Source organism: Carassius carassius, chromosome 9, assembly GCF_963082965.1.
Source record: "Carassius carassius chromosome 9, fCarCar2.1, whole genome shotgun sequence".
Classification (NCBI taxonomy): Eukaryota; Metazoa; Chordata; class Actinopteri; order Cypriniformes; family Cyprinidae; genus Carassius; species Carassius carassius.
Genome location: NC_081763.1, coordinates 4,011,875 through 4,024,200, shown reverse-complemented (window position 1 = coordinate 4,024,200; position 12,326 = coordinate 4,011,875). Strand labels below are relative to the sequence as shown.

The 12,326-nt window shown below is 43.4% G+C and overlaps 1 long non-coding RNA gene across 1 annotated transcript in view; it reads right to left on the bottom strand.

The window, feature by feature from the left end:
- The window catches only part of LOC132148770 (uncharacterized), an 81,167-nt gene extending 70,950 nt beyond the window's left edge, over positions 1-10,217 (bottom strand). Inside the window, exon 1 of the long non-coding RNA XR_009434965.1 lies at positions 10,066-10,217. This is a non-coding gene — a long non-coding RNA (uncharacterized LOC132148770). The remainder of the gene's footprint in view (positions 1-10,065) is intronic.
- Between the last annotated feature and the right edge of the window lie 2,109 nt (positions 10,218-12,326).

The following is a 12,326-nucleotide window of genomic DNA, read 5'->3' as shown; positions in this document are numbered from 1 at the left end:
TGTATCTCCCCCTTGCCTGGTCCTCCCGAGAAGCAGAGTATTGGGGGTCAAATACTCTATAGAGTCTTCTTGTTCTTGTGCCCTGGCGTCAATCGGCCTTTCATTGGTGAGGTTAGCTGCCTGGTAGAAGAGGGTTTGGAGCTCACCCCAGGTGAGTGAGCTTGTTGTCCCTCCGAGGCTAGTGAGAGCCCTTTTTATGAGCTTAACTGCAGCTTCCGCAGACCCGTTGCGATGAGGTGCGTCAGCCGGATGAAAGTTCCATGCCCACACTGTCCCATTCTTGGCGGCTTTGTCTTCTATGGATGCTTCCCGTAAGGTAGCTAAGTACCTATGCAAGTCTTGTAGGGCAGGTTTAGCTCCAATGAAATTGGTTCCCCTATCTGACCACAATTTTCTGGGATTGCCTCTCAATGCTACAAAGCGAGAGTAAGTTTGGAGAAAGCTTTCCGATGATTGGTCGTCAACGAGGTCCACATGGACTGCCCTTGATGCCATGCAACAGAATACTATGCCCCAAACTTTTTTTCCTGTTCTTTTCTTGACAGCATCCTTGATTTCAAAGGGGCCAAAGAGGTCTAGTGTGGTATACTCAAATGGGTTAGCACGCTGTGAGCGTTCTGGCGGCAGATCACTCATCATCTGCTGGCACATCTTCCCTTTCAGTTTGCGACATGTAATACAGTTGTTTGCAACTTTCTTTACTATCCTCCGACCTTGCACAATCCATGCCTTCCTCCTGGTGCGCAGAAGCGTGGCAGCAACACCTTCATGGTTCTCGTCATGAGCTTCTCTTGACAGTAGTGTTGCGAGCCATGAACGAAATGGAATTAAAGGAACAGCTGTTCCATCTTCTTTCCAGGACTGGATTCGTCCTCCACAGAGAAGGATTCCTGTGCTCTCGTCTCTGTGGACCACCAAGCGGTTCAGTGTTGAGTCCAGGAACTGACTGCCATCTTGGGCTGCGAGGACCAGGTCTTGGAAAGCTTGCGCTCTCTCCTCAGTTGACAGGATAGAACAGTTTGCCTCCCACTTTGATGAGTCAGGTGCCTGGCATTTTCTCAGCCAGGTTTCCGCAGCCCTTCGAGTCCAGGCTATGGAACCACACAGCTTAGACAGAGAACTGAAGCGTTGAGGTTCCACAAGACGTACCAAACCAATCGCCCAGGGCCTTCTCTGTCTGCCTGCCACTGATGTTGCACCCGGGACAGCTGGTGATGTTGATCTACCGTTGACCCCATGTCTGAGGTCCGCCTTGATGTCAGGCCCGTTAAGGTCAGTTCTTTCTTTTGACTGGGCCCTGGTAATCACAGCTGAGAAGGCTTTCCGCTGAAGTTTTCCCACATCTTCAGCAGCAGAGGGTGTAATCTCACTGGCCATCTTCATAGGCCAGTCGGTCTTAGGCCATTTCAGAAACTCAGGGGCTTGCTGCCATTCTGACCCTTCATTAAGTTCCTCCGGAGTTGCACCTCTGGTAAGAATGTCAGCAATGTTTCGTCTGCCTTCAATCCACCTCCAATCTTCCACATGTCCGGCTTTCTGAATCTCACCGATTCGATTTGCGAAAAAGGTCTGGAAGCCGTAGCTGTCCTTTTGGATGGCTGCCAGGATTGTTTGGCTGTCCACAAAGTGAATCCATTGCTTGACTTTAATGTGGCAGTGCTTCTCAAAATACTTTTTTAGGCGGGTAGCGAAGACCGCGCCACAGAGTTCTGCTTTGATCACATCTCCCTTTTGGTCGAGAGGGGTGAGTTTAGCCTTGGATTCCACCAACTTCATTACCACCTTGTCTCGGATTTCCCACCGCAGGTAGAGTACGGCTCCATAGGAGGATTCGCTTCCATCTGAGAACGTGATCCCTGTCGGTGGGCCTATGGCTCCAGGAGGCGTGAGGCTTCTCTCAAACCTTACCTGGCCAAGCCTCACAAATTCTTCAAAGAGCGTTATTGCGGCTTCTCTAAGTTTTAGTGAGAGAGGGGCATCCCATGTGTCTTTAGATGGGTTGTCCTTGCCAGCTTCCTGGAATGATTCTCGTACCAACATCACTCCCTTCTGTTTGGCTGGTGAGGCAAGACCAACCGGGTCGTATAATGCGGCAATCTGGCTAAGAAGTATGCGTCGGGTAAGGGGATTTGGTGTTCCTTCCCTGACATCCTCCATACTCAGATTAAATCCTGTCCTCATTTTCCCTCTTTTCTTAGAGAAGTTGATAGAAGTCAGCAAACGGAGCTTGTCTGTCTCAGGTTCGTAACCGACCCCAAGCGCTTTGTTCTCCCCATCATGCATTTGGTTGGGCAGTACCAGGGTCGTGGGTACAGTTGTTTCAGAAGGGACTCCACTCCTCCCACTTTGGCATGACAGAACCCATGGTTTCAGGAAGAAGCCTCCCGCTCTCAAAATCTCCTCCACCCCTTTGGTGATCCTCTCCAGTGTCTTGAGGTCATCGTGTGAGGTCAGGATGTCATCCACATAGCTGTCCTCAGTCAGAGCTCGCCGTTCTTCAATCATATCAGCAAACTGAGGAAGGTTGGCTGTCTCTTTCATTGCAACTTGGGCAATACATCCTGCGGGTTTATCGCCGATATTTACTCTGACGACTGCAAACTCCTCAATGTTGTCCTCAGGGTTGTCTCTCCAGAGAAAGCGGTGGAGGTGAACTTCATCATCTTTCAGCCACACTGAGTTATACATCTTTTTTACATCACCCAGTGCTGCATGGAGTCCACTCCTGAACCTCAGAAGGACACCTCTGATGGGATTGAGTATATCAGGACCCTTGTGAAGGAGATCATTTAGACTTATGCCTCGGAACTCTTGGCTACTATTCCACACAATTCTCACAGGGGTTGAGGAGGAATGAGGGTTCGGTGCAACCAGATGGCTGATGTACCATTTAGGTCCTTCCCAGTTGTTAATTTCCTCCCTTGTGAGTTTTGCAGCAGCCCCTTGAAACCATTTCATGTATTTGTTCTTTGTATGCAGCCTTCCACACAGGTTCTTTCTCCAGACGTTTCTCAGTATTTCTGAAGGTCGCCTCCACTGCCTGCCGATTGTTTGGCAGTGCTGTGAGGTCTGTCTTCCAGGGATAAGCTGTGTCCGAGTGGGGAGAGTTGCTGTGTTTGTCCGCCAGCACGTATGTTAGGCATTCTTTTATCTTTTCCAGGTCCCGCTCTTCCTTAAGGGTCATTTCTTTTCCTCCAGGGGGGCACCTACCACACTTGCAGCCGCCACATTGAGGACTGCACGCAGCTCCGATACTGTCCCACCTGAACCACTCGAAGACCTCTTTGTTGGCGGTTGCTGTGCTCCGGATAAGCGCATTTCCTTCCTCTTCCCGAGGTATGATGGTCTCTTTATACGCCATCGAGGCTGATCTCATGGTTCTTGCAAGGTGAGTTTCGGAGCAGTACACGGCCATGTCAACTGTCTCAATGAGATCGGGATGGGTTCCCCCAACGGTCTTCCCTAGCGGACCATCCCAGAGAACGAGGTCTTCCACAATCCTGATTGGCTGGGGAACAAGACGACCTTCCCGATGACTGATAAGAAGGTCAATCTTTGTGGGACGGACCAGTTCGTCTCTGGGTACATTTGGGAAAAACTTCTGCAGTTGCTCGGCAGTGACTAATTGAGTCACCTCGGCGATGTTTTCCAGGCCATAGCAGAGAATCCTATGCTCTGCCACTTTTCCCTTGGATGTCTTCACCTTCAGCCGCAGAGAATATCGTTTGGTCAGGACAGTCTTCTTCATCCCCCCAACTCCATGGACTATAAGCCTGATGTTCTCACCGCACAGTCCAAGGCGATCAGCAGTTTCATTGGTGATGTAATTGGTATCAGATGCGAGGTCGATTAGGGAGCCAATAAGGCATCCCGAGTTTGTCGTCACTTCCATCAGCATCATCACCACTGGATGTTCTTGCAGTCCATCTCCAGCCTTGGCACATACAGTAGATGATATTTTGTTTGAGAATGCATTCTTGTATTTCTCTCTTTGTTCTGGAGTAAGTTCTGCCAGAAACTCCTCTTGTTTGTTGGTTAGGCCAAGTTTCTTTCCTCCAATTTTTATGGTACTCTGCTCCTCACTGCTGTTGTTCTTCCTTGGAGTCGGTGGCTTAGGACACAGAAGGTAATTGTGGTCCGACACCCCTCCTTTCCGACAGTCTACTTTTGGGCAGAGGTATCTGGGTGTGCATCCTTTACCATCCTTGGGGTGGGGCCTCAAACACTTGGAGCACAACCCTAGCTTCTTCACATGGGCCCTTTTTCTTAAAAGATCTTGCTCCCTGAAGATCTTGCACGCAAATAGCTTGCCAGCATGAGAGTCATCTTCACAGACAGTACAGCAGGGATAGTCGTCCTTCTGACCTGCTGTGGATTTAGTGAAAGCCTTCTTCCCTCTCTTATCTGGGTAGTCTGCAGCACCCTTTTCCACAGGGCCTTTGTCCACAGGGCTTGGCTCCAACTGATCCAATTCCTCAAGAATCTCCTCTTGCCTTTTCAAGAATCCTAGGAGGCAATCAAAATGATACTTTGGAGAGAACCTGTTTGCTGGGTCAGTTTTGTGCATAATCCACTCCTTCTTGAGTGAACTGGGAAGCTTGCTTTCAAGAGATTGAGCAACAACACGGTTCTTCACGGCATCCTCTTCACCAAGAATCTGGAGGTTGTACAGTGCTCTTTCAACAGCCTGGATCAATTCAATGGTTCTTCTTGGATTGTTTCCTTTGACAGGGGGAAGAGACTGGACTTCGTTGGTGATCATTAGGACTATTTTTGCTTTGTTCCCGTATTTGCTGTCCAGCAGCCTGAACATATCGTCGGCGGATCCACAGCCAGATAGGACGAGATCCTTCTTGACCTTTTCGTGGAGACTATTTAATAAGTGGAACTTTTTTATACATTCCACACCTTGTGGGTTACCCAATTCTTGTAGGTCCTCCCACTCAGTCTTCCAGCGGTAATAGTCCCTCATGTCACCAGAGAAAGTCGGTAGCCGTGCTCTTTCAAGGCTGATTTGAGGCTTGAGATTAAAGTTTCCTTTGGTCCTTTCCGGGCTGCTCTGCTGTGAGAGGGGCCGTGTGTTCATGTTCAATGCCCCCGCATACGTTTTGGGCTTCAGCTGGAGATCGGCAGACATGTCAGGGAGAGAGATGAAAGGAGCATCTCGTATCGGATCACCAACCGCGCTGCTTTCATCTTCCAGGTTTCTTTCTCTACCCTTCACTTGGTCTGCTTCGTCCTCCTCCAGTTTGTCAGACAACGCCAGGACCCTCTTCTTTAGTGTCTTGTGGCGTGTCCTGAGATCTAATGCCCTCGAACCAGGAACCAACTCCTTCCACTCTACTAGCATTTCTCTGAGTTCAATGACCTCTCTCTCAAGACCTCTATTTCTTAGCCTACGGTCCTTGACTGACTTCCGAGGGTTAACTTCCTCTTCCTCTGCCTGAGTGATGGCCGACTCAGCTGTTTTGACCTGCTTAAAAAACACCTCCTCTGCATAGCTGGCCCAAAAGGTTTCCTGGGTGGCATTCTTTACCTCGAGGAACCTGTTCTCACACTCCGCTGTCTTCTCCTCAATTTGGTTTGCAGATTCTATGACCTCCTCATCCGTTGACTCTCTCAGGGCTTCAGCATACTCATGTCCCGCATCTATGACTTTAGAAAAGTCTGTCCTGAAAATCTTCCATTCACTGAGAACTTCAGTCGGTTCCAAGAGTCCCGGTTTGGTGAGAGTATGAGCCCTTTTGGTGAATGAAGCCTGTGCTCTTGATCGCACACTTTTAAGCTTTTCCAAGTCTGCCATTGTTACTCCCTTTGTGTTGACTGGAGAGACGTCAATGCCAATGTGCACACGAGCTCCTTTATCCTTGATCAACGGGCAGTTTGATTAATGATAAACTTGGGGTCAGTCAAAGAAGTGAGAGGCCAGCTGATCCTGGGTTGATTGAGCTTCCTTAATGAAGCAGTCCGTGGCTGTTTTAGCTGCATTCAATCCAGTGCAGTAGGCCTCGGTTTATAACTGTGCGGTTCTTTAAGAATATCCCCACCGAACGGGGCGTCAGGAGAGGACACGTTGTTACAACTCGTTGTGGGTTTTTATTTACCCTGATTTATTTTTCATAAACAATTGATTAGTCCACACACATCAGCAGGTTATAAACCTGGAGAAATGGAGAGGTTACAATGTAAACAACAATATTGATAGCCACATACATAATATACCATAAAATCTGAATATAAATATATATTACATATTATAACATATACAAATATAAGTAAAATATAAATTTCAATATAGTCAGTATTTAATCTTATAAATATCATAATATACTTAGTATTTAAACTAAATGACTACACAAAGCACATGCATATTAACACAGAAATGCAACAACTTCACACACACCAAATATACAATGTCAATGTTACACATTAAACCAATAGCGTTCTCAGTCTGTTGACTCAAAGTGAAAACAGTGAGTGTAGTTCTAAGTGGCATCGCTGAGCATAGTAATCCATTACAAAATGTAAAGTGATCAACTACATTACCCATCCAGCACTGCAAACAGGAAGTAACTCGTGTGACAGTGAAACGCTCCAATTTCAAACATTTGCCTTTTATATAGCCACGGATACTATCGAGCCGACAATATTAAACATCAGACCGCACACAAGGTTTTATCAGCGTGACCAAAGTAACAGTTTTCAATCATACAAACCGCGCACATGTAACGGCAGCACAGCAGTAACGCAACAGACAACAAACTCAATGGATAAAAACAGCAGCTTACCGGTGGCGCATCTCTCCTGACGAGACAACATGCCAAAATGAATACTCGCTCCCGCTTATAGCCCGCGCTCATTCATTACTGGATTTAACACACCTGTTTGGGATTTGACTGGTCTGTGCTTCAATCAGGTAAGTGAAACCTCCCACCTATTATCCTGCGTTACATTACGAACACCCGTGACATAGTGAACGCGACACAGAGAGAGAGGACTGATCTCACACACACACACACACACACAGAGAGGACTGATCTCACACACACACACACACACAGACAGAGGACTGATCTCACACACACACACACACACACAGAGAGAGGACTGATCTCACACACACACACACACACACAGAGAGGACTGATCTCACACACACACACACACACAGACAGAGGACTGATCTCACACACACACACACACACACAGAGAGAGGACTGATCTCACACACACACACACACACACAGACAGAGGACTGATCTCACACACACACACACACACAGAGAGAGGACTGATCTCACACACACACACACACACACACACTCAGAGAGAGAGGACTGATCTCACACACACACACAGACAGAGGACTGATCTCACACACACACACACACACACACAGAGAGAGGACTGATCTCACACACACACACACACACACACACTCAGAGAGAGATGACTGATCTCACACACACACACACACACTCAGAGAGAGAGGACTGATCTCACACACACACACACACTCAGAGACAGAGGACTGATCTCACACACACACACACACACTCAGAGAGAGAGGACTGATCACACACACACACACACACACAGCTGATTGATCATGTGCACTGATGGAGGAACAGGACTAGAGCCATCCCACAGGAATCAGGACGGAGAGCGCTTCACTGACCTCTCATCTGGACACGGGTCTCTCACACACACACACACACCTCTCTTTCCTGGATCAGACAGACCCCTCTCTCTCCAGCATCAGCCCCCCAGAGACGAGCTGCCCACTGTTCCCCCAGCCACACACACACACACACACACACAGCTGCGATCAGGTTGTTGAGTAAAACAGTGGACGTCTACATCACGTCACGACCCGAGGAAGAGAATACTGCTGATCCAGCTAATCACATGTTAGCGCTCGCCAATTACAGTGTTTAAGCTACAATGTGCTGATAATAGTGTGATTGCACATTAAATTGGTTGAGAAATTACTCCAAAAAGGTCATATAAAACCATGATTGTGTTAAATGAGAAATACATCAAATAGGCTTTACAAAAAGAGGCTTTAGAGGGAATATTTGATTTGAGTCAACAGAATTTATCTTACAGAAATATGAAGCTAAAACTAAGGGTGCAATGATAAATTGATTTGGTTTTCTGAAGGCTAGTTTCTGACCGCACACTTAAATGCTCAGGAAGAGGAGCGCGTGTTCCTTCGGCTGAGTAATGTAAGAGGTTAAATGTGCTCGATTCATGTGAACACTCTTGTATTCTGCTTCATGATTATATCAGGAGCTGCTAAAGCTGTTCAAAACTCATTTAAGAGAGAACAGGTCAGGTCAGAGTCCTGCCCTGATCAAACACACCTGAACAAGCTCCTCTCAGGATTACTGAGGTACTTCAATCTGTCCTCGCACCCCTAAAAACTGCCATTAGGTGGCAGCAAGAGTCACTGATTCAGTAATGAGTCATTGATTCAGTAACGAGTCATTGATTCAGTAATGAGTCATTGATTCAGTAATGAGTCACTGATTCAGTAAGAGTCATTGATTCAGGAATGAGTCACTGATTCAGTAATTAGTCATTGATTCAGTAATGAGTCACTGATTCAGTAATGAGTCATTGATTCAGTAATGAGTCATTGATTCAGTAATGAGTCACTGATTGGATTCGTTCAAACGGCTGATTGATTCAGGAATGAAGGGAATGAGCCACTGGATTCCTCCAAAACAGCTTTAAAGCAACACTATGTGACTTTTTCTGTTCAAAGTTTGTACAATCTATATAATGTGCGAGTACATAAATTCATCTACCAATCCTCCTTTATGTCTCCTCACTATGGTAGATTTATAATAAGTGATTATATTTGGACTGTGACATAGACATAAACTAGAAGAAGTAGACAGTTAGCATGTTCTGTTTATTGATACACCACTAGAGTTAAACTGCCAGAACAAATTCATCTGGATAATGTCAGATAAGACTTAAGCATGTCTGAATAACTTCTGTTTTTTATCAATTGTATTGTAGTCCACTGTTTGAAGAATTACTGGGTGGAATATGTCACAGTTTACTTGTTTTTGCTTTGCTCACTTACGTTAAAGAACTATAGAGTCCTGTACACACTAGTAATATATATATATACAGGACAGACCAAAAGTTTGGAAACATTACTATCTTTAATGTTTTTGAAAGAAGTTTCTTCTGCTCATCAAGCCTGCATTTATTTGATCAAAAATACAGAAAAAAATATATTTAAAATAATTGTTTTTACATTTATTATACATTAAATGATCATTTATTTCTGTGATGCAAAGCTGTATTTTTAGGATCATTATCAAAGTTGGAAACAGTTCTGATGCTTAATATTTTTTCAGAACATGTGATACTTTTTTAGGATACTTTGATGAATAAAAAGTAAAAAAAAGAAGCTATGTTTTTAAAATATAAATATTTTGTAATAACAATATACATTACTGGTCAGTAATTTGGGGTCAGAATTTTTTTTCTTTCTTTTATTTTTAATAAAATCAATACTTTTATTCAGCAAGGATGTGTTAAATTGATAAAAAGTGATAGTAAAGAAAATATATTATTAGAATATTTTTTTTATTTTGAATAAATGCAGTTGTTTTTAACCTTTTATTGATCAAATATATTAGACAGCAGAACTGTTTCAACACTCATAATAAATCAGAATATTAGAATGATTTCTAAATGATCATGTGATAGACTGGATGTTACATGTGACACTGAAGCTGGAGGAATGATGCTGAAAATTCAGCTTTGCATCACAGGAATAAATTATTTTTATTAAGTATATTCAAATAGAAAACTATTATTTTAAGTTGTAATAATATTTCACAATATTACTGTTTTTTCTGTATTTTTGATTAAATAAATTCAGGCTTGATGAGCAGAAGAAACTTCTTTCAAAAACAGTAAAAATAGTAATGTTTCCAAACTTTTGGTCTGTACTGTATATGTATAAAAATTATAGTATATACATATATATATATATATATATATTTTTTTTTTTTTTTTTTTTTGTGTGTGTGTACTCACGTTCAGCTGTAATGAAGTAACATGAACGTCAGCACCGCGGTCACTGCGACGTCACATGAGAATCCAGTGCGTGAGAAGTAACGTTGTTTCTGTTTGTCCTGTGAGTCCTTCTCCCTGGAAAGTGCTCTTATTCCACATGTTTCTGAGTCGCATGCAGCACACATCCACACGCGTCCCGAGCCTGATATCAGCAGCACATCCTCACATCCTCACACGGATCAGCGTGACTGAGAAACGAGCCCACAGCGCACAGACGCGCACAGACATCACGTGACACCCAGCCGCCGCGCTGCACTGTGGGAACTGGAGTCAGTTCAGCGTGCATTCAAACCACTAATTCGACACGATGCACTTATTCGTGTCTTACCTTGTGCTTTTATTCAAAAATAACTGGTGAAATCACATCTGTAATTATTTATCTGTCATTACATTTGTAATTAAGCTATTCTTAATTAACCTTATGCACCTCAATAGCAGCAAAAGTGTTTTGCAATACAGTAAATACCAAACAATAATTATTATTAATCCTGTTTTTCCATAATGCTGAATCTTATTTAATCCTAATTCATTTTCATTGTTTACTTATTACTTTTATTGTATTTGCTTATTTTTATATCTTGTGATATATAAACACTTGGTATATAAAAGTTGCTATATGAATAAACTTGCCTTGCCTTATTATTATTACTAAGGTAAGTATAAATAAAGTGGCACATTTCTTTATTTAGTAGAGCTTAATTACCAGCGATCATATTTGAGAGTAGGCTACAGTACGAATGTGCATCTAAACCGCTTCTGAGCATGAATGCTTCATTTGTTCAATAATAATTATTCACTGGCAGTCACAACAGACTTGTTTTAGACTGGATTGTGTGTTTCCCTGTGTTGAATGCAGCAGTAGAGTCTCGACCACTTCAGGTGTGAACCGCGTCTGTCCGAGTTGATTTTGGAGTGTGTGTGAATGACAGCATCGCGTGTGAGCAGCCGAGAGTGAGTCAGATAAGATCTGCACGCATCACACCACACAAAAGAGTGAATCATGGTTTTGTTAATGTTCTTCCATCTTTTATTTCCCACCTCTGCACTCAGCTGAGGAGCAGATCTGGGAATAAGGATCAGTCATTTGTAAAAATCACTACTATTAACAGTGCCTGCTTAAAAGTAAGGATGTTGAATTTGTGCATTATTCAATGACGAGACTAAATGACAGCTTCTGTTAAGATAAGGTTTATCAGACAATGCTATTAACCCCCCCCCCCCCCCCCAAAAAAAAATTAAATGCAATATATCAGTCCATGAGTAGTTTGATGCACAAACCCTTGCATGCACTAGACCAGCCGCTTTAACAGAAACATCTGGAGTCAGTCACAGTCACAGTGACTTGAGCCCTGAGCCAAAACACAAACACATTGTGTTCAGTCTATGGTAACCGGCGCTCTCAAGCTTCCTTCTGCGTTTCTGTGAAGGACAGTGATGCACTTTACATGCCATTCAACAGCCCTGAAACCTGCAGCGCTCACAATAAACATATATCGCTGAATAAATAATATGTTGATTGTATTAATAATAGGACTATCATAGTGTTGTTGTCTATATTGTCACTTTTAGACGGTGGTATCTTGAACAGGTTATTGAACTAATGCACAGTAGACAACCCCAATTCCAGAAGAGTGGATAAAATCAAGAATCTGTTATCTGTCGATTCTCTTTAACCTTTATGTTACTGAGATTTAAGATTTCCAACTTAATTTTATATTGTAAATATAAACAAATTGTGATTTAAATGGCTGCAACACACCCCAAAAAAGTTGGGACAGAGGCATGTTTAACACTGCGTCACATCAACTTTTTGATTCAACCCCAATTGAGGATACTCATTGTATCAGTTTTGCAAGCAAAATATATGGCAAAGTAACAGAGATTCAAGTAGCATTTCTTCACAGCAGCAGACTGTGATTAGTGTCTAAAAACATCACATTCAGTTTACACTTCAGTATATCCTTTAAAGTCTATCATTTTCACAATAAGCACTTTTACTGCTACGGTGTAGTTCGTTTTGGGAAGAAAGCAAAGATGCAAGAGCCCAGATCTTAATTGGGCAGCACACAAACAGAATGAGAAAAAAGGAGAAAAAAAAAAAAACTGTAATGGCTCAATCGTTCACATGTCTTTATAAGAGTAAGTCATTAGCATAGTAGCATGCTAATGTCAAGCTGTATTCGAATAAATATATATTAAAAAAGCAGTGCAACAGTGCAAGC